Here is an 18,946-nt window from a genome sequence, read left to right as displayed (position 1 = left end):
TAGATTGACTGTTAGCTGACCTTACAGCAGAAGCAGAGAGGTTCAAAGTAGAGAATATGCATTTATAGGTAGAGGGTTAAGAAGCCAGGGCTTGAAAAAAGATATCACTTCAAGCTTAATTTAAATATAACCACTGGTGGAGCTTCAAGAGCAGACATAAAGAAAGAAGAAAGATCAAATCTAAAAGAGCATTGACTACAGCTTTTTGAAATTGTGACATCAGAGGATGTCAAATGTCTGGCTTGTAATGGAGATGGATAATCAGAGGTGTTCTCATGGGCAGCTCTTTTGTTTTAATAAAAAAACATGGCAGAGCTAGAAAAAAATCTAGAGAAGAGCAACTAGGTTGGTTCTGGGACTTATGAGTTACTAGCCGTCCCCCTGCGGCGCCGCCCACGTAGTAGTAAAACAGGACAGCGAGGAGGGCCCTGCCTGGCTCCCTACTCCTGACGTCATGCTTCCCCCTCCCCTCGGCCCGCAGCCTCTGTCTCGGATTAGCGCAAATAAATCACTCCTGCAAGCGAACTATGATTCTTAGGGCGATGAGAGAAGTCGCAAGATCAACTGGAATGTTCAAGCAAATTCTAGGAAAAAGCCCGATTTAAATCCGTTAAGTAGTTCTCTCGTTCGCTAGCTAAGCAGATGTAAGATGATCGAAGTGATTAAAATTAAGAAGGGGATTAATATAATGGCTCCCAGCTATTACATTAAAATACACTCTGCAAGAAGAACACAGGGACAAGGATAGAAACTTGATAAGGACAGATTTCAGACATATACCCGAAAGCTTTTCTTTATACAAAGAACCACAGACACATGAAATAAATTACCAAGTAGTATGGTGTAGAGCAGGACTTTAGGGAACTTCAGATCTCAACCTGATATTATCTTGGACAGCCGAGGTGAATAGGATGGACAAACTTGTTGGACTGAAATTGTTCTAAAGTTCTAATGACATCCTTTTGAGGAGCTTTTGAAAGTACTTTAAAAATTTGGATGGAAAAGAAAGTGTTCTCTTCTCCTGAAACTATTTAGGTAAAGAATGAACTGGGCAAAAGTTGATATTAGAGGCCTTTAGAAAGGAAAATGTTCTTTATTGTATTATTGTTTACTTTTTTTAGAAATAAGATGGCTACATTGTTGTATCTTCTCTAGTATGCATACATATCTTGAAAGTGTTTAAAAAGGAGTGCTGTCATTTTAACGTATTCTAACTTTTTTAGCAGGTAAAAAAAATTGTTTGGCTGCGAGCAAATTGAGTTGTCTGTCAGTTTTCCTTGCGGGTAGAGGATGTCCTCAGATTGTAATTATCACAGAGGCCGTGTCTAGTAATGTTTCGGCTTACGCAAGTGTTTGACAACAATCTTTGTCTTCCTGTTTAATGAGTCTGAACTGCTCAGCATATCATAGACTAGTCTGGAGCCAGATGAGATTCCTTTACAACAACACTATTTTGTTTTCTTGCACTCATGATCCCTAATGTTGTCCCTGTAAAATCTCAGTTAAGCTGTTTTTGAGAAATTAGATACACCATCGGTTTTCACTTCTAAAATTAGACATTATTTGGCAGCCATGATAAGAAAAAAAACAGCACCATGCCAGCGAAACTCAATCATTCAGTTAAAGCCTGCTCCCTAATCCTCATTTTTAAAGGAGAATGCTGGAAGGGGTCCCCAGTGAGTCACCTAACAAAAGTATCAGCGTGTAGCACTGGGTGTTTAATATAGTAAGTAGCTCATTGTCGAGGAATCCCAGTTGACAGTCTCCTCTTGGGACATAAACTGAAAGAATCTATAACAATGAAGCTCCCACTTGCAAAAGAGGCAAAACCAGCGGGAGTTTTTGTTCTGCGTGCAGCAGTGCATGAATAGTTCTTACTTGTGGAGACTTTTTATCACTGGTTCAGAACATAAGGCTGTGACAAGTGCAGAACAGTAAAATATAAACTTACAGTAAGATCTGCACATAATATAAGAAAAAAAGGGGTTCACAGTATCCTAAAACAATGGTAAAAATAAAAGAAAACATTAGAAAGTGAAATGGCAAATACAAGCCATTCAAAGTATCATAGCTTATGAGTGTATCAGACACGTGCAGGACGTCATTCTTTGTGTTAATAGCCTTTCTTGATAATTTGTTACTTATACTTCAAGTATAATACAGTTAAAACAAATCTATTATTATCTTCGCTTATAAAAACATACCTTCCCAGCTTTTTGAGTGTCATGGGAGGCTGGAGTCGAGGGGCATAAGGCAAGAACCAACTCACACAAACACGCATTCACTCATACTTAATTTCACAAGCATGGTTTTTTCGATGTGGAAAGGATACACTAAGAAGAAAAAGTGATTGGAAAAGACGTACACAGGGAGAAGATCACAAGAAATGGCCATCATTTGAAAAAGCAACATGAATATCCTAATTAGCAGGAGTGCTTATGGAACAGGTTGTCATTTTTAATTTAAAATGTAGAAATGATAGGGTGTCTCTTATCTCGGGAGAGATTGGGGATCCTTTACTTAGAACATTTATCTTCTACAATAGTTTCATTTATTCCTTGTATTTTATAAAAAGTCTGTGCCTTGTTATTACTGTTTTTGGTCTGGAGTAGAGGTATCGATAAGTTCTGAAAGGTAAGGGGAGCTTAAGTCACTTACAACTTTCTGTATCAAAGGAGGATTTATATATTTTTCCTTCACACTTAACTAGTCACTACTGTACCAGTGTAAAGATTTAAGAACTAGAATTACTTTCGAATTGTAGTTATGATTCTTTCTTCCATGTTCTGAGTTACCTGTAGAGTAATAACTGAATGATTTGAACTGATTGATAGTGCATTACAGTAATCAAATTTAATTGATACAAATTTCAAACTAGATTTACTACATCATTAATATTAAGAAAATCCTTTCATGTTACAATATTTTTTAAATTTTATTTGAAGAAAATAACATTCCATTCTAGTCAAATTTATACAGAAAAAAATAAGACTACATACAATTAAGTCAAACTTAACAAACTGGAATTCAGCCCTTACCTGAGAGGAACAGAGGTGAGCCAACAGCATGGGCAACAATTTAAACTGACAAAAGAAATTTTATCTAGTGTGGTAAAATCGAATGTTCCCTGTGCCTTGGTTTTCATTCAACTTTAGTTGTCCGACAAAATGTGTCGCCCTCACAATACATTTGCAGCAAATTTTAAACTGTACTGAGAGATCACGAGAGGGACGTATAATCTGTCATCCCATGCGTTGGAGTAATTTTTATACATGTCTTTTTCTTTTAATGTGGCCTGTTGCACATGTAGGATCTAGTTTTAGTGGCCAGGCCATTCTCTTTAGTGCTAGTTAACTTATCCTCAGGTAGGCCCTAGTATTAGATTTGGTGTTCTGGTTTTGACCTCTTTTCAGTATTTTTGGCTTCATTTTGCCCCTTTTGATTAGGCATCTCATTCCAATTTTGACTTCTTGTGATTTTGACCATTGCTAGATTTGTCGCTTCTTTATCCTCTCCTGGGGCCTCATGTATAATGCCGTGCGTAGAACTCACACTATAACATGGCGTAAGCACAAAAGCGGGATTGTGCGTACGCACAGAAAAATCCAGATGCAGGAATCTGTGCGCACGCATACTTTCACGTTCTTCCACTACATAAATCCCGATTTGCGTGAAAAGTAACGCACGTGCACGCGCCTTCTGTCCCGCCCCAACTCCTCCCAGAATTACGCCTCTTTGAATATGCAAATCAATATAAATAGCCTTCTGTGAAAAGACAATGGGAAAAGCACAGGGGAAAATATAACAATTTCAGCGAATACCAAGTGGAGGCAAAGGAAAAACGTACTATTTGTTGGTATAAACAGTGGTATAATCAACAAAAGGAAGTTGATCGAGTGACAGAGTGTCGGAAAAACTCGAAAGATCAAATTCACAAAGTCGCACAGTGCCCGAAATAAAAAAGAAATCACATATCAAAGTCGCTGTGAAAAGGCGAGTCGTAGCCCACCGTCTGAGTGTCATATGAAAGCATATTAGGGTACAAACAAAAAACATAGGCACACAGTGGGAAAAAAGCACGAAATGTCAACTTTAATCTCGAAATTTCCACTTTAATCATGTAGTTTATTTTGCCATTAAAGTAGAACATTATAAACTTCATCTTAAAATCGTTTATTTCAGTAGTTTCTCAAGTAGCACGTTAAATGCTTTGTTCTGTGTTTGATCTTCTATGTGCTCTATGTGTGTGAATCACTACGTGCTTCCGTTCTTTCTCTTTCTCCGACAGGACACAGAATGCATTACATTCGAGATATTACAGCTCTCTGAATAATTAAAATACTGAGATGTATACGTGATATCATTTTCATGATGATCGGAATGAAAGCATGTTATTAAACATGGGAACACGGTGGCGCAGTGATTGTTCATATCTCACGCAAGAGGCTTGCTGCGCCATGTGCGACCTTCGATGAAATAATTTATTACAGAAGTACTGTCTCTTTCAAACGTACTAACCTCCAATTCCTGTCCATACTTTTCTTTCTCCAATCGCCACACAATCAGCTCTGTAATAGACGTTAAGCCATTTGTAAGCTTAGAACGCCGATTCTTCAAAACTTTTAAGGAACATTGAAATATCTTCGTAGTACATGTTTAATTATTCTATTCGTCAATCCTTCCAGTGTCGCGTCAGCACCAGCAAGAATACAGCGCAAGGCAGGAGCTATCCTTGAACTAGCTATACGCTGCGGCACCGTGTCCTCACATGTTTAATTATTAGCAATACAGATTATTTAAATGAAGTTAAACTTTTATCTGTATACTATAAGCAACACATTTTGCTGCATTTCATCTTAAAAATGATATTGCCATCATACACGCTTTATAAAGTAGCGCAGGTTGTGCAATATTATAACTGTAGTGCAAGTTTACAGTGAGGTGATTGAGTGCGTTTATAGTTCTTGGGATGAAACTGTTTCTGAAACGCGAGGTCCGTACAGGAAAGGCTTTGACGCTTTTTGACGTGGTTGAGGTAGTGTGTACTTGAAACTGTATACCGATAATTCTCTTTCCGATCATCTGCTGCTGTGATTCACACTCAGATACAATGATATAAATACTCCGAGTGGTGCAGTGAGAGTAATATGGAAAAAGATGATCTGCTGTGGCAACCCTTAACGGGAACAGCAAAAAGAAGAACAAGATGCAGTGAGCGTAACAACGCTAAAGCAGTTCTGGTATTTGGAATACTATGGCTATTCCCTGGCCCATTATATTGCAGCAGGTTAATTACAATCAGATGCATTACACTAATAAACAATATGCAGTTAATTTCAGTGTATTTATAAAGCCGCGTCAGGAATGTGGAGCTAAGAAAGAAAGGATGAGCACACAGGAACAGTAGTTTGACCATTCTGTGGACCATTATATTGTTACAGGTTAATTACAATCAGATGCATTAAATTTATGAACGATATGCGGTTAATTTCAGTGTATTTGATAAAGCCGCCGCCGTGGATGTGGATCTAAGAAAGAGTAACCACACAGGAACAGTAGCACTGCTTTGACGCTTGGTGCCGCCAGTCTGCAAAACCAGGCGGATAAATTACGTACGCCAAGGAATGAGTTACCGTGGAAATGTGCGTGGCTTTACGCCAAGTTTAGGTTTTATACATCGCGATTTGAGCGTGGAAAGGTTCGTACGCAACATTTCTGTGCGTACGCACCGTTTATACATGAGGCCCCTGGTTATTTGTCTCACACAATAATAGCTACTGTATGTAAACTGACATCCTTGAGGCAATGACATCCAGCTGTAAAACTTCCTGCTGTTCCTTTTAAATGAATTTATGATGACAATATGTATAAAAAATGATCCATTAGTAATTGATGTAGAAGTTTACTTGTCAATCGTAATTATACACTATTAAGAAATTGAAAAAATGTTTGCTACTAAAGAAAGTTCAATTGTGGAAGACATTTTGAATTCCTCACTTGCCAGGTTAACTACTGTAAAGCTTGATGGTTCTTAATCTTTTCATTTATTATTATTTTTTTTGTTATAAACAGCAGGACTGGTAGAGCGATAACCTATAATGCTTTTGTGCCAAGTGAAGTGAAGTTCTTAGGAGACGAAAGCAGGAAACTAGCAGGGATCAAAACCAGAAAGGCAAAATGAACAAGGAATAAAACTCAATATGTAAAGCAATAACCTTAGACAAAGAAACAAAGCACTAAGCTCTGGTGACAATTAATGTCATTTAGATGGAGCAGGTTTAGAAAATCAATGGGTGAATTTTTGATTAGCAACACTGTCTGCAATGTCAAGTTAAGGAGTTAAGCTAAACATAGCACAAGAAACAAAACACACAAGCCCATGAGAAGAGCAGCAAAAACAGGACTTATACTCTTCATTTGGCATCCATACCACACACAAAACCCTGTAACAGGGACATTAACCTAGGAGGCCATGTCTTCAAGCCTTTCAGGATGAATTGCTTTAAGACACATATTGTAGGTTTTCAGGCTTACAAAGCCTTTCTGCTATTCCACCATAATTTTTAGTTTTGGTATGCTTTCATTCTAGTAATAATTTTGATTTCATCTAAAATTAATCTCAGTCTGGGATATAGCAAAGACTCCATCCTCCACACACAAAAGCACCAATGGATGCATCCAACTGATGAAAGCAGTGAAACATTAAACTCTACATGGAAGACAGGCCTTCATCATTTATATAAAGAGCCATCCCGCTAAAGCAGAATTAGCATGCAGAGCAGTCTGGACACAGATTAAAGGATGAATAATATAAACAGAACCTTCAGGAGAACGAAACAAGATCTTGGTAAACACAGTATTTGATATAGTAGATCTTTTGTGTGGCATGGGATTTACAATGTCAGGTCCAGAAACCAAGGTAACAAACAATTACCTTCCTCCTGCCCCACATGTAAAGGTTTGGTCTTTAGATAGATAGATAGATAGATAGATAGATAGATAGATAGATAGATAGATAGATAGATAGATAGATAGATAGATAGATAGATAGATAGATAGATAGATAGATAGATAGATAGATAGATAATGCAGGTAAAAAACAGAGAATAACTTGAATAATGTTCAACGTTTACCCCCTCTGGTGGAATTGAAGAGTCGCATAGTTTGGGGGAGGAATGATCTTCTCAGTCTGTCAGTGGAGCAGGACAGTGACAGCAGTCTGTCGCTGAAACTGCTCCTCTGTCTGGAGATGACACTGTTTAATGGATGTAGTGGATTCTCTATAATTGATAGGAGCCTGCTGAGTGCCCGTTGCTCTGCTACGGATGTCAAACCGTCCAGCTCTATGCTAACAATAGAGCCTGCCTTCCTCACCAGTTTGTCCAGGCGTGAGGCATCCTTTTTCTTAATGCTGCCTCCCCAGCACACCACTGCGTAGAAGAGGGCACTCGCCACAACCATCTGATAGAACATCTGCAGCATCTTACTGCAGATGTTGAAGGATGCCAGTCTTCTAAGGAAGTACAGGCGGCTCTGTCCTTTCTTGCACAGATAATCAGTATTGGCAGTCCAGTCCAATTTATTGTCCAGCTGCACTCCCAGGTATTTATAGGTCTGCACCCTCTGCACACAGTCATCTCTGATGATCACGGGGTCCATGAGGGGCCTGGGTCTCCTAAAATCCACCACCAGTTCCTTGGTTTTGCTGGTGTTCAGTTGTAGGTGGTTTAAGTCGCACCATTTAACAAAGTCCTTGATGAGGTTTCTATACTCCTCCTCCTGCCCACTCCTGATGCAGCCCACGATAGCAGTGTCGTCAGCAAACTTTTGCACGTGGCAGGACTCCGAGTTATATTGGAAGTCCGATGTATATAGGCTGAACAGGACCGGAGAAAGTACAGTCCCCTGCGGCGCTCCTGTGTTGCTGACCACAATGTCAGATCTGCAATTCCCGAGACGCACATACTGAGGTCTGTTTGTAAGATAGTCCACGATCCATGCCACCAGGTATGAATCTACTCCCATCTCTGTCAGCTTGTCCCTAAGGAGCAGAGGTTGGATGGTGTTGAAGGTGTTTTATGAAAAATAAATACAGAAGCTTAAATAAAATAATTGGTAACATATACAGTATAGTATGATAAAGTAAGTGCTCTCGTGACAACACTCCAGACCAAGAGAAAATGTCAAGGAGATCAGCTACATAAGAAAATGGTGCCTTTATTGTAATCAAGGCAGGGATAAAGTCTTAAATTAAAAGCAGGAAATAATGCAGCCACTTTGTGCCTTTCTTTAGAGGTGTTACCCCTCTATCTTCTAAGTTTCATAGGAGATGATAATATTTTTATGTTAAGTTTATTTTTATTATTTATAAACTCCAACTTCAATGAGTCTTTGTGTTCAAGACAGCATAAAGTCCCTTCCAGAGGTCATTTCTGGCCAAGCCTTACCAATTAAAAGAGCTACCATTTACAGTACCTGCTCAATCAGTCTGAGGACATGTCCTGGCCTCTGTCGGCCTGCCAGTCTGTCCAATTTCTGCCAAGCCATTGTTCTCTTTCTGTAAGAAAGGTCTGGTGTTCCTGGCTATCTAGCAACCTGAGGAACTTCACATACGTCCACCCAGACCACAACTCACACGCTACTTCCCAGAGGCGCCTTTCAATAGTGCTTTAAGAACATCACTTAGACACAGTGGACATGCCAGCCCAAAAACATGTCATCACTGGCATGAGGGACTACGTCATGCCTATAGATGCACTCTTCGCTGTTCCTCCCAGAATCTTGCTGTGCTCTTCCGCTGATTATATACATTATATATACGAGAGTCATTCAGAAAGTTTCTGCACTTTTTTTAACTCTATTTATTAAGAATTTCACTTTTCTTCATAGTCACCTTTGTTTGCGATGCAATTTTCCCAGCGTTGTACCATCTTTTTAATGCTTAATTTCTACTGCACCCGCCTTCACCATTTCCAACGAAACTATAAAAGTGTGGAAACTTTTTGAACGTCCTTCGTATTTATATATTTTTTTGCTTTTGGTTTTTGTTGTACATGTCTGCTGGAACAAATGGGCCAATGCTGCACTGACCTGTTAGGTACAGCAGACAGTATTCAGAATTATTGTAAATAATAAACAATGAAAATGAAACAAATGGACTATAGAAATGTGCTGTTATTTTTTGATGTTTTTACTTTTTTGAAGATTGTTTTCATACACAAAGTAAGCATTAATGGTATGTGTGCTATTGTATACATTATGTTTTGTGCTGTATCTTGTGTTTATGTTACTAAAGTGATCATCTTAATCAAGTTTTTAATACTTTAATTCGTTGTTGACAGCACACATACAGTAATACTGCTTGAATCAGTTGCATGAGTTTAATGAAGGCTGATAGTTTTTATTTCTGCGTACACTAATAAATTATATTTGTGCCACCAGTCTTTTGCTGCATGTCTTGTATCAACTCTTTCTTCTGAGGCTTTCACAGCTGCTTGGAAAGCTAAATATTATTTTATCATTATTACTATGTTATGCTCATGTACAGTGCAAATAGAATGTATTAAGCCCCTTGGATGTTTTCAAATTTTATTGTTTTACAACATTACAGTGAATTTAATTTGGCTTTTTTGATAACGGTCAACAGAAAAAGACTCTTTAATGTCAAAAGTGAAAAAAGATCTCTGCAAAGTGGTCTAGTTAATTACAAGTATAAAACACAAAATAATTGATTGCATAAGTATTCACCCATTAATAAGTAAGCATTCAAGCATTAATACACATCTAAATCATCACTGTTGTATCCAATTAGTTTTAGAAGTCACAGAATTAGTTCAATGGAGACCACTTGTCTGTAGTCAAGGTTTCAGTTGACTGCAGTAAATGCATATTATTTGGAAGGTCCAACTTGTTGTGAGTCAGTATTGTGGGCTAAACTACACAATGAAGACAAAAGAACACTCCAAGCAACTCAGTGAAAGAGTGACTGAAAAGCACAAGACAGGGGATGGAGATAATAAAATAAGAAAATATCCAATGCACTGAATTTCCTTTGCAGTCCAGTTAAATCAGTCATTAAGAAATGGAATAAGTATGGCATGGCTGTATATCTGCCTAGAGCGGGCAAAACAAGTGATTATGCTTGAGGAAGGCCACTGAGAGACCTATGATAACTCCAAAGGAGTCACCAGTTACACTGGCAGAGATGGGCAAGACCGTGCATTCAGCAACTGTTGTCCTGATGCCAGTCACAGATTTATGGGAGAGAGTGACAAAGAGAAAGCCACTGTTAAGAAATACACAATGACATCTCAGCTAAAGTTTGCAAGAAGACAAATGGGAGACTCTGAAGTCAGTTGGAAGAAGGTTCTATGGTCTGATGAGAACAAAATTGAGCTTTTTTGCTCTCAGACTAAATGCAATGTTTGGCATAAATCAAACACTGCACATTATCATAACACACCGCTCCCACTGTGAAGCATGGTGATGGCAGCATCGTGCTGTGGGGATGTTTCTCTGCGGCAGGTCCTGGAAGGCTTGTGAAGTATAAAAATGACTGCAGTAATGTACAAGAAAAGTCCTCGAGGAATATCTGATGCATTTTGCAAGAAACCTATGCCTTGGGAGAAGATTTGTTTTCCAGCAAGACAACGGCCACAAGCATAAAGCCAAAGCTACACAAGAATGGTTTCAAAACAACAATGCAAATGTCCAGGATTGGCTGAGTCAGAGTTCAGATGTCATTCCAATTTTAGAATTTGTGGCTGGACCTGAAAAACACTGTTCACTCACAATCCCCATGCAAACTGACACAGCTTTGGCAAAGAAGAATGGGATGAAAAATGTCAGTGTCCAAATGTGCAAAGCTGATAGTGAGCTGTGCGCAAAGACTAAGGCTGCATCTATTAAACCTGACTTGAATGCATATAAAATCAATTTTATTTTTATATTTGTAATTAATTACTTTGCACTGATCAGTTTTCATTTTAACATTAGTCTTCCTCTGTTGATCAGTCTCAAAAAAGCCATATTAAATCGACCGTGATGTATAACAATAAAATGTGAAAACTTCCAAAGGAGTGAATAATTTTTATACACACTGTACATTGGCATTTCTGATGGCATCATTTTATGTGAATTGTTTTTTTTGTGGTACCTGAAACTTTTAAAACTAATTTAACTGAATTTTATCAGTTGTCACACATCAGCACCAGGGGACCATCTCTGGGATCTGTTAAAGTACTGGTAAGCGTAACCACACCGGGAGTACAGGGGGTGCTGTTGCTAACAGTATCTTGTACTTTGCTCGTAATTCCGAGAAAGCAGCTAGACCACACCTCCAATGCCTAGAGCAAGCCCCGCCCCTTCTGGTCTCCCAGAAGATGGGGTCTCATTTTAAAGAGATACGCACAGAGGATGAAGTTCATGAGGGATACCACACGACTCCAGACACAGAAATTAAAGGCCTGGCTGTCTTTTCTGTTCTGCCACCACGCATTTCCTGTTATTGTCATTCTATATTAAATGGGGTCACCCAGTTGGTGCTCCAATACTGTTTTTGAATCCCTTCTGGTCCGTACTGCCGGTCACACAGACTTGGTTGGTATAAATCAGTTTAGACTGTACCATAGCCACATTTATTATACTATGTGCTCTACTGCAAACTGTACTATGCCTAGTGATACTTTCCTTAGTTTATGAGTTGAATGAGGCCTACAGTTCTTAATGGAGTCCACTCATTTCTTTATGGTGCAAAACTCGTGAAATACCTAGAATGTTTTGTTTTTTTTACCAGTTGCATTTAGTTTCAATTCTCCTTACCCATATTGCTTTTAGCATGTGCGTGATCAAACCACCTATATTCTTAACCCTTTTAATTTAATTCCAAAGAGCAGTGGTCTATTCTGGATACAAGGCTATAGCCAACCCTGCCACTGAGACTCCAGTTTACTCTGATACAGTTTTCAGTAGAATTCAAGAGCATGTTGAGTTTTCCTCTTTAGACACAGTTTGACTCAGTTTGAATTGTTACCTAGTAAAATACACTGTTATTATTACAGTCTGATTCCAGTATTAACAATAGGTTATGTTTTACTCATTGGGTAGAGTGTGTGATGTTTATTATGTCAGAACAAGGGCTCCAAGTGATACAATTGAAGGCCATCATTGGCTTAAATTTGCTTCTACGTGAAGATTATGTGAAAGTCTTCAGGAATTCAAATCCATGCCAGAGGAGAGAAATTCTAAAGGCTAATAATGTATATAAATAAAATTCATTCCAAAATGAATTGTTTACAAACAGCAAATAAAGTTTAGAATTTTGAATGTCATCAATGATAGTAGTGTGTTTAAAACACATCTTGTTTACTTAATGGGTTAAACTTAAAATCTTTGGTGCCTAGAATTGTTCATGTGGATTATAATGAAGGTTTAGTCAAGACGCTGAATTGTTGTTTTTAATTGTTTTACATCGTTACATTTTCAGATGATCAATAGCAACATTAGAACTTGCCTTTCTCTGCAAGGTAATGTTTAATTTCCTCTATTCACACGTAGCCTTTGTCGTTTATCTGGTTGGTGGTCTGGTGGAGAAAGAGAAGAGAATGACATCAATAATGCAAACAAATCAGTTTATTCAGACAACTTTAGCAAAAGAAAGTAACCTGTTTTGACCCATTTTACTTTAATTTATTGACAGTTATATTGTCTTTGCCCAGCCTCTGCTTACTTTATTTTGCATAATGCTTTTAATCCCATGGCACAATTCTGTGGTAACACTCATTTAACTTTTTTCCTGTCTAGCTACAGGCAATTTAAGTGACTTGCTCAAGATAACACAATGAGTGTACAGCAGAGACTGAACCAGCAGCCCTCAGATTTGCACTGCGGTGCCCTAACTACTAGGCCATACTTGCTTTCAATCATATTCTTTAAGGTAGAAAATAGATTTCTAGACTTCTTTCTATGGCAATGCAACCATGCACATGGTTTCCCTTTTAAGCAGTTAACCCTCTCATCTCCCTGACCCCAGTTCCTGCACACAAACATCAAGAATAATAGGTACAAATGCTAAAGGCAGTCGACTGTTTGTATATTTACTATCAGAATGTGTGACATTCCATCATAAAATTCCCAGCCACCTACCTACATAAGCTCTCTCTTTCGCTGTCTTTCTGTTCAGATGTGGTATGTACTCTGCTGCAGGGGCCTACCAAACATCACACACTTTATCAGCAGTTATGCCAGGGTCTCCATAGCAACTGTATAATAGATTTGCCCTAATTCAATCCCAGAGGCCACATTGAAGCGCAATGCAAAATTTGCTGGAGCCTGAATTCTTTTGAAGTCATGGCTCATGTGTCAGGAAACAAGTCAATGCGCAGACAGCAGTAAACATAAAGACAGGGGAAGAAGCCTTTGCCAGCATTCAGGCTCTCTCCCTCGCCTTCTTTCTCTCTCTATTTATTCACAATGACATTCAAGAGTCAGGACACCACCAGATTTCATTCTAACCCCTAGATTTCTGCTTATTACCTCTTCGAAACAGTAGCAGATTGCATTTGTGGTCATCACTGTTCCACTGTAATAATCTGTTGCGGAGAAATCACACAGCCTTCCCCCATACTGAGCCTGGAAATTTGGAGGGGGAGCTACAACTGAACTTGGTGGGAACTGTAGCTGTCCGTTGCAGATGAGTTGTTGTGGAAGCCATTTTCAGAGAAATAAAATCTATTGAAGACATAAAAATGGCAATGTATTCTGTTTCAAAATGTTTGGATTTTTTTTCCACTATAGTGATCTGCATTGAAAAATTTCACAGTAGGAAGTATAAAAGTTCCATACGTTTCTAGAATTATGACCTTGGCTTATTGGGAGGGCTTATGTGTGACAGTCCTGTGCTCTTCTTAGGACTACCTTTAATAAAGGGTAATGGGGAAGGCCAACGAGCAATCCAAAAATGGTCTTGTATGATGAGAACAAAGACATCGTTACAGGACCTCCTTCTGGAGACAGTTTTGGGGTGGTCTTTACTGGCAAGTATATGGTAGCTTGGTGAACCACATATCTCCCGTTGGGAGCAAAAAAAAGATGTGTTGACTTACCTTGTGGGCTCTAGGTACTTTGTTAAAGATGCTGACAGGAATGGAACTTCATGTCACCAGCACCATTTCCAACCCACGCATTTTCAGACATTTTATTCAATTCAGAGTTGCAGACAGCAGCCAAAGAAACGTCTTCTGAATCTTGGGAAACATCAGGAATGTAGAGTATGAGTGGAGGCCTAAAAGTTGTTGGTCCCTGTCGTGGAGACAACTCTAGGAACTTTTGGTGGACACCAGTGGTAAGGGAAGTTGTCAAGCTGAAGAAAGAGGCTATCCATGCAGTATGAGATGGAAGGCCTCCAGATTTCACCGACAGGTACTGTCAGTAAAAGAGGTGGTATTAATAGCAATGGCCAAATTGGGAATGTAGGTGGAGTTTGGTTAGTCAATGGAGACTGGTAAGCCATTTGATGACTCAAGAAGTGTAGGAATGTTGCCCAGGCTAAACTCAGCAATCTTGACCTCAACTGGGGTTATTGTTGAGAGGTAGAAAGAGCAAATTGAGGAACTCTTGAACCACGCTGGTATAGGCCCCTTTAACAGCAGGCAGTTGTGGTAATGTGCCTTACTGGCATTGCCAGCAATTAAATAATGTTAGTTTTGTGTCCTCTGCAGTGTCAAAAGAGAGGCAGTAGTTTTAGGAGAAAAAGGACAAAAAGTATAAAGGAATTAAGCCGGTGTTTTTTTTGTCCATTTAGAAAGTGCAGAGGGACTTCTTCGCTGATGATATGAATGGTTTCTGGGGAGTGTTGTGGCAGGTTTCGTGCGAGAATGAAAAGTTGGCTCTGCTATCTTCCAGCCAGGATAGCGTTCTCTGTCTCCCACTTGTGCACGCGCCACCCACGACCTCATAGCGCTGGATGAGCAAAAGACAACACAAAGCGTCTTAGTTTCGTCCTGCCGTGGCTTACAAAGGGACCCTGTATCGGCAGTTGTCTGAGCTGTATCTTGGGGAAGCGGCTTACTTTCAGTTGTGAGAGAAGCGCATTTCGCATCTCAAATGCCAGCATAGCTATACACATGTGCGTGCGGCCACAGGCACTTTGGTAGGAACTTTGCGGGGCGGGAGAAGCCACTCTTCGGAGACGCATACACATCATTGTGTGACGTTCGACAGCTTAATTGGTTGGCACCGAATACAAAAGGGAATTTCTGGCCTCTAGAGGGGGTCTTCTGGCTAGATCGCACTGAGTGAGGTACTTAGTAGAGCATTCTTGTGAGTTTACCAAGCACTGTGGCATGTGCCTTGATTGTTGTAAATATTTTTTCTTCTTGTATATATTTTGATAAATATCTTTGGATTAGCTTTGGTGGGGATATTTATTGGGTTGTGGTTAATGGTGCACCATTTATTTTTATATATATATACATTTTTCTTTTTCTGTATTTTGAATATTTTGGTTGGTAAATCCTTTATTATACAACATTTGGAAGGAGCAGCTTCCTGACTTGGATTATTGTGGAGAAAGACAGCTTTATTTTTGTTTTTGTGTATACATGTGTTTCACTAGTTTGTGTGCATTTTTCTTTTTCATTTTGCATTGTAAATACTGTATATAATCATCATTTTTGGGCTCCGTTTCATAGCTGTTCTTGTATGTCCTTTGCAGTATTGGACTGTCTATTGGTATACTGTGTATATTCCGCAGGACAATATTTTTATTTTCTTTATGTGCACCTGTAAATAAAACATCCCTTTATTCTGCAAAACCCAGCCCATTTGTGTCCGTGTCTCCCTGTCTTACACCACCATCCTGGTGTCCCCCATTTCCCACTACACAGGGTGTCACAGCAGTGCTAAAAGAATTGTTTGGAACAGGGTTCCTCTCTGCAGCTGCATTGATTAAAAATCTTTGTAATGGCAAAGCTTCAGCGGTGGACATTTTGGGGTTGTTTTGAATAATACACTTCCTGAATATTGCATGAAAGACAGGAACAGTACTTTGATACTGGCTAACTGGGGTGGTTGTCCCCATTTCTAAAAAAGAGGAATGGTGTGTTGCAGTTATTGAGGGGTCACAGTTTGCAACCTTCATAGAAAACCTTTCTGCTGAGGTACAGAAGCAAAAACCCTGTCCGATACTCCAAATTTAGATTCAGGAGGAGCATTCTTGAAATTATCCTAATAATGGAAGTTGACCAAGGTTTATCTTTCACTGATACTTGAGGGGGTGCAGACATGTCACAATCCTTTCTACATGTACCTTGTGGATTTGGGAAAAACCTTTTGACAGTGACCATTTAGTATCTTGTGGAGAATGCTATTACAAAAGTACAGGGATCCAGAGGTGTTATTGTGTGGCATTTGGTACCTATACTTGTGAGTTGTGTTGAGTCCATTCAATGTGGGCTTTGGACTTCACTAAAGGTTCATCTTGTGTCCCTTCCTGTTTATAATTTTCATGGGCTGGATATCAAGGCATAGCTGATGTTTACAAATGTGAATTAGCACCAAATTAAAGGTTGCAGTCCTCTCCCAGGAAACAGTGGCATGTTCCCTGTAGATAAGGCGTGAGTAGATGTTTCAAGTGGGGGACTTCAGTTTTGATCATTTTGAGGGTAGAGGTGATGCGTGAAAGTGACCAATAAATTGCTGTGGTTATATCAGTTTTACAAATGCTGTACTAGACTGTGGTCTGCGAACAAAGCTAATGATTTACCTGTCCGTTTACCTTACAATCCTCAACTATGAGCAGAAGCTGTGTTTGTAGTGACTGAACAAATACAATTGCCAAAATAAGGTTCATGTACAGGGTTACTAGGTTCACTCTGTATGACAGGATGAGGATCTTTACAATATGGAAGGACTTTGGAGTAGATCTGTTGATTCATGAGGAGCAAAATGAGGTGGTTTGTGCATATAGTCATACCCCATCGGTGCCCTCCTTGAGTTGGTGTGCATGGCACAACACATTGTGAGACAACCCAGGGGCTGACCTGGGACACACTGAAAGGAATATATCCCTCAACTATAACTGGATATTCCCTGAGAAGGCCTATAGGAAGTTGTTGGGAATAGGGTTATTAGAATCTTACTTCACTGTTATTTTTTTGTAGGTTTTACTGAACCCTTTTTGGGACTCTTTTGTGAGGTTTCTGAACACTTTTAGGATAAACAGGATGGCCGCATCTGTGGAGGACTGCTTTTCCATTGCCGAGGCAACTACAGGTTCACAGCATAGCAGCAGAGAGCCCCGGAAACCACTAAGAGCCAATTGAGATCGTGCTATATGCACCTGTGGCCGATGGGTGAGGCAAGGAACATTATAAATGCAGGGAATAGAGTAACTTGGCCACTGACCTGGCCACGACTATGCCAGTTTGCTGTGTTTATGTATCAGAGAGTGGTAGATCCCGCTACAATAACTAACCCTGCTGTTCCTGTTTCAAGTAGAATAAAGCTGCTTTTTCTAAAGTACTGAGATTCAGCCTCGTGTTTTTTTGGGGTGCAAGACAGTGACTCACGCGTCACACTTTATATGCTATTCTATGCTTTGTGGGTCATAAAATCAATTTCTATCCTTATTTTCCAGCTAGAATTTCAATTTAGGAAATTATTTTGTATCTTTTTTTACGATGCCACCATGTTTTTCATGTGTTCTGCCTTTTTGAGCGGACATTTTCTCAGTGTTGCTATGCAATGCCACCCAAAGGTGCAGATGTCACCAGAGTTATGGGATTAAAGGTCATCATTTTGCACTCACTGGTCATTGGAGTTTGCACACAAATCATAGAAATTCTCTGTATGATTGTGGGTAGTGTTTATGACATTTGTTTTGCTTAAAAGAACTACTAGTTTTTGACTTTAGACTTTGATTTTTGGACTATACTTGGGGACCTTCTGTTAATGGCATATTTCATATTGACATATTTGAGATGTTTTTTTGACATTTTTTCTTCTGATCATGAATTACCAACAGTACCGTCAGCTGTTGAAAGAATATGAGACATATTAGACCGATTTGTTGATGCACAATAGAGTGGGATGGCTATCTTGTGGCAGATATTTCAAACTCTTTCTGAACCTCCTCCCAGAAATACAAAGCTTTCTTGACAAGGAAGGAAAAAGCGAGTCAGAGCTGAAAAACTCCAGATCCCAGGATTAAATAAGAACAAGCATTTATTCAATTACACTGATAACACTTTGTGACTGTCAGCTCTCCGAGCTCAGTCATTACACAGCTCTGTTCTACTCATCAGGCTGTATTTGAAAATGAATCAGTTGACGTTTCAGCCAAATGACACCCTGAAAGCTGATCTCAGAACGGATGTTTGCCATTTCTGGAGTGTGGTCTCCGAATTAGACTCCTACAGTAAAACAGTGTGTGCAAAAAGGTAATGTTCTTTTTTGTCACCCTGTATGCATGTGAATCTACATTTTCCACAATAAATGCAGTGAAAACAAAACCCAGAAACAGTCTGACAGTCAATGAACACCACTACTGTCTTACAAGGATTGTCACAACAAGCTACAAATACAACAGTATAAAAATGTCACACTTAATGTAGGTCTGTTTTTATTTGCACTGTAATATTTGTTTGACCACTTAATGATCTTGATATACTGCCATCTCTCAGGCAAACCTTGAGAGGCACGGACAGTAATTTACAGCTAATTTAGGTGGACTTGCTGAATGTTTGTGGTGTTTCATAGGTAGCTCTTATCTTGATGGCGAGTGCTCTCTTCTACACGGTGGTGTGCTGGGGAGGCAGCATTAAGAAGAAGGACACCTCACGCCTGGACAAACTGGTGAGGAAAGCAGGCTCTATTGAAGGCACGGAGCTGGACAGTTTGACATCCGTGGCAGAGCGACGGGCGCTCAGCAGGCTCCTATCAATTATGG

The sequence above is a fragment of the Erpetoichthys calabaricus genome, chromosome 7 (assembly GCF_900747795.2).
Source record: "Erpetoichthys calabaricus chromosome 7, fErpCal1.3, whole genome shotgun sequence".
NCBI classification, from domain to species: domain Eukaryota; kingdom Metazoa; phylum Chordata; class Cladistia; order Polypteriformes; family Polypteridae; genus Erpetoichthys; species Erpetoichthys calabaricus.
This window is presented reverse-complemented; position numbering follows the sequence as displayed.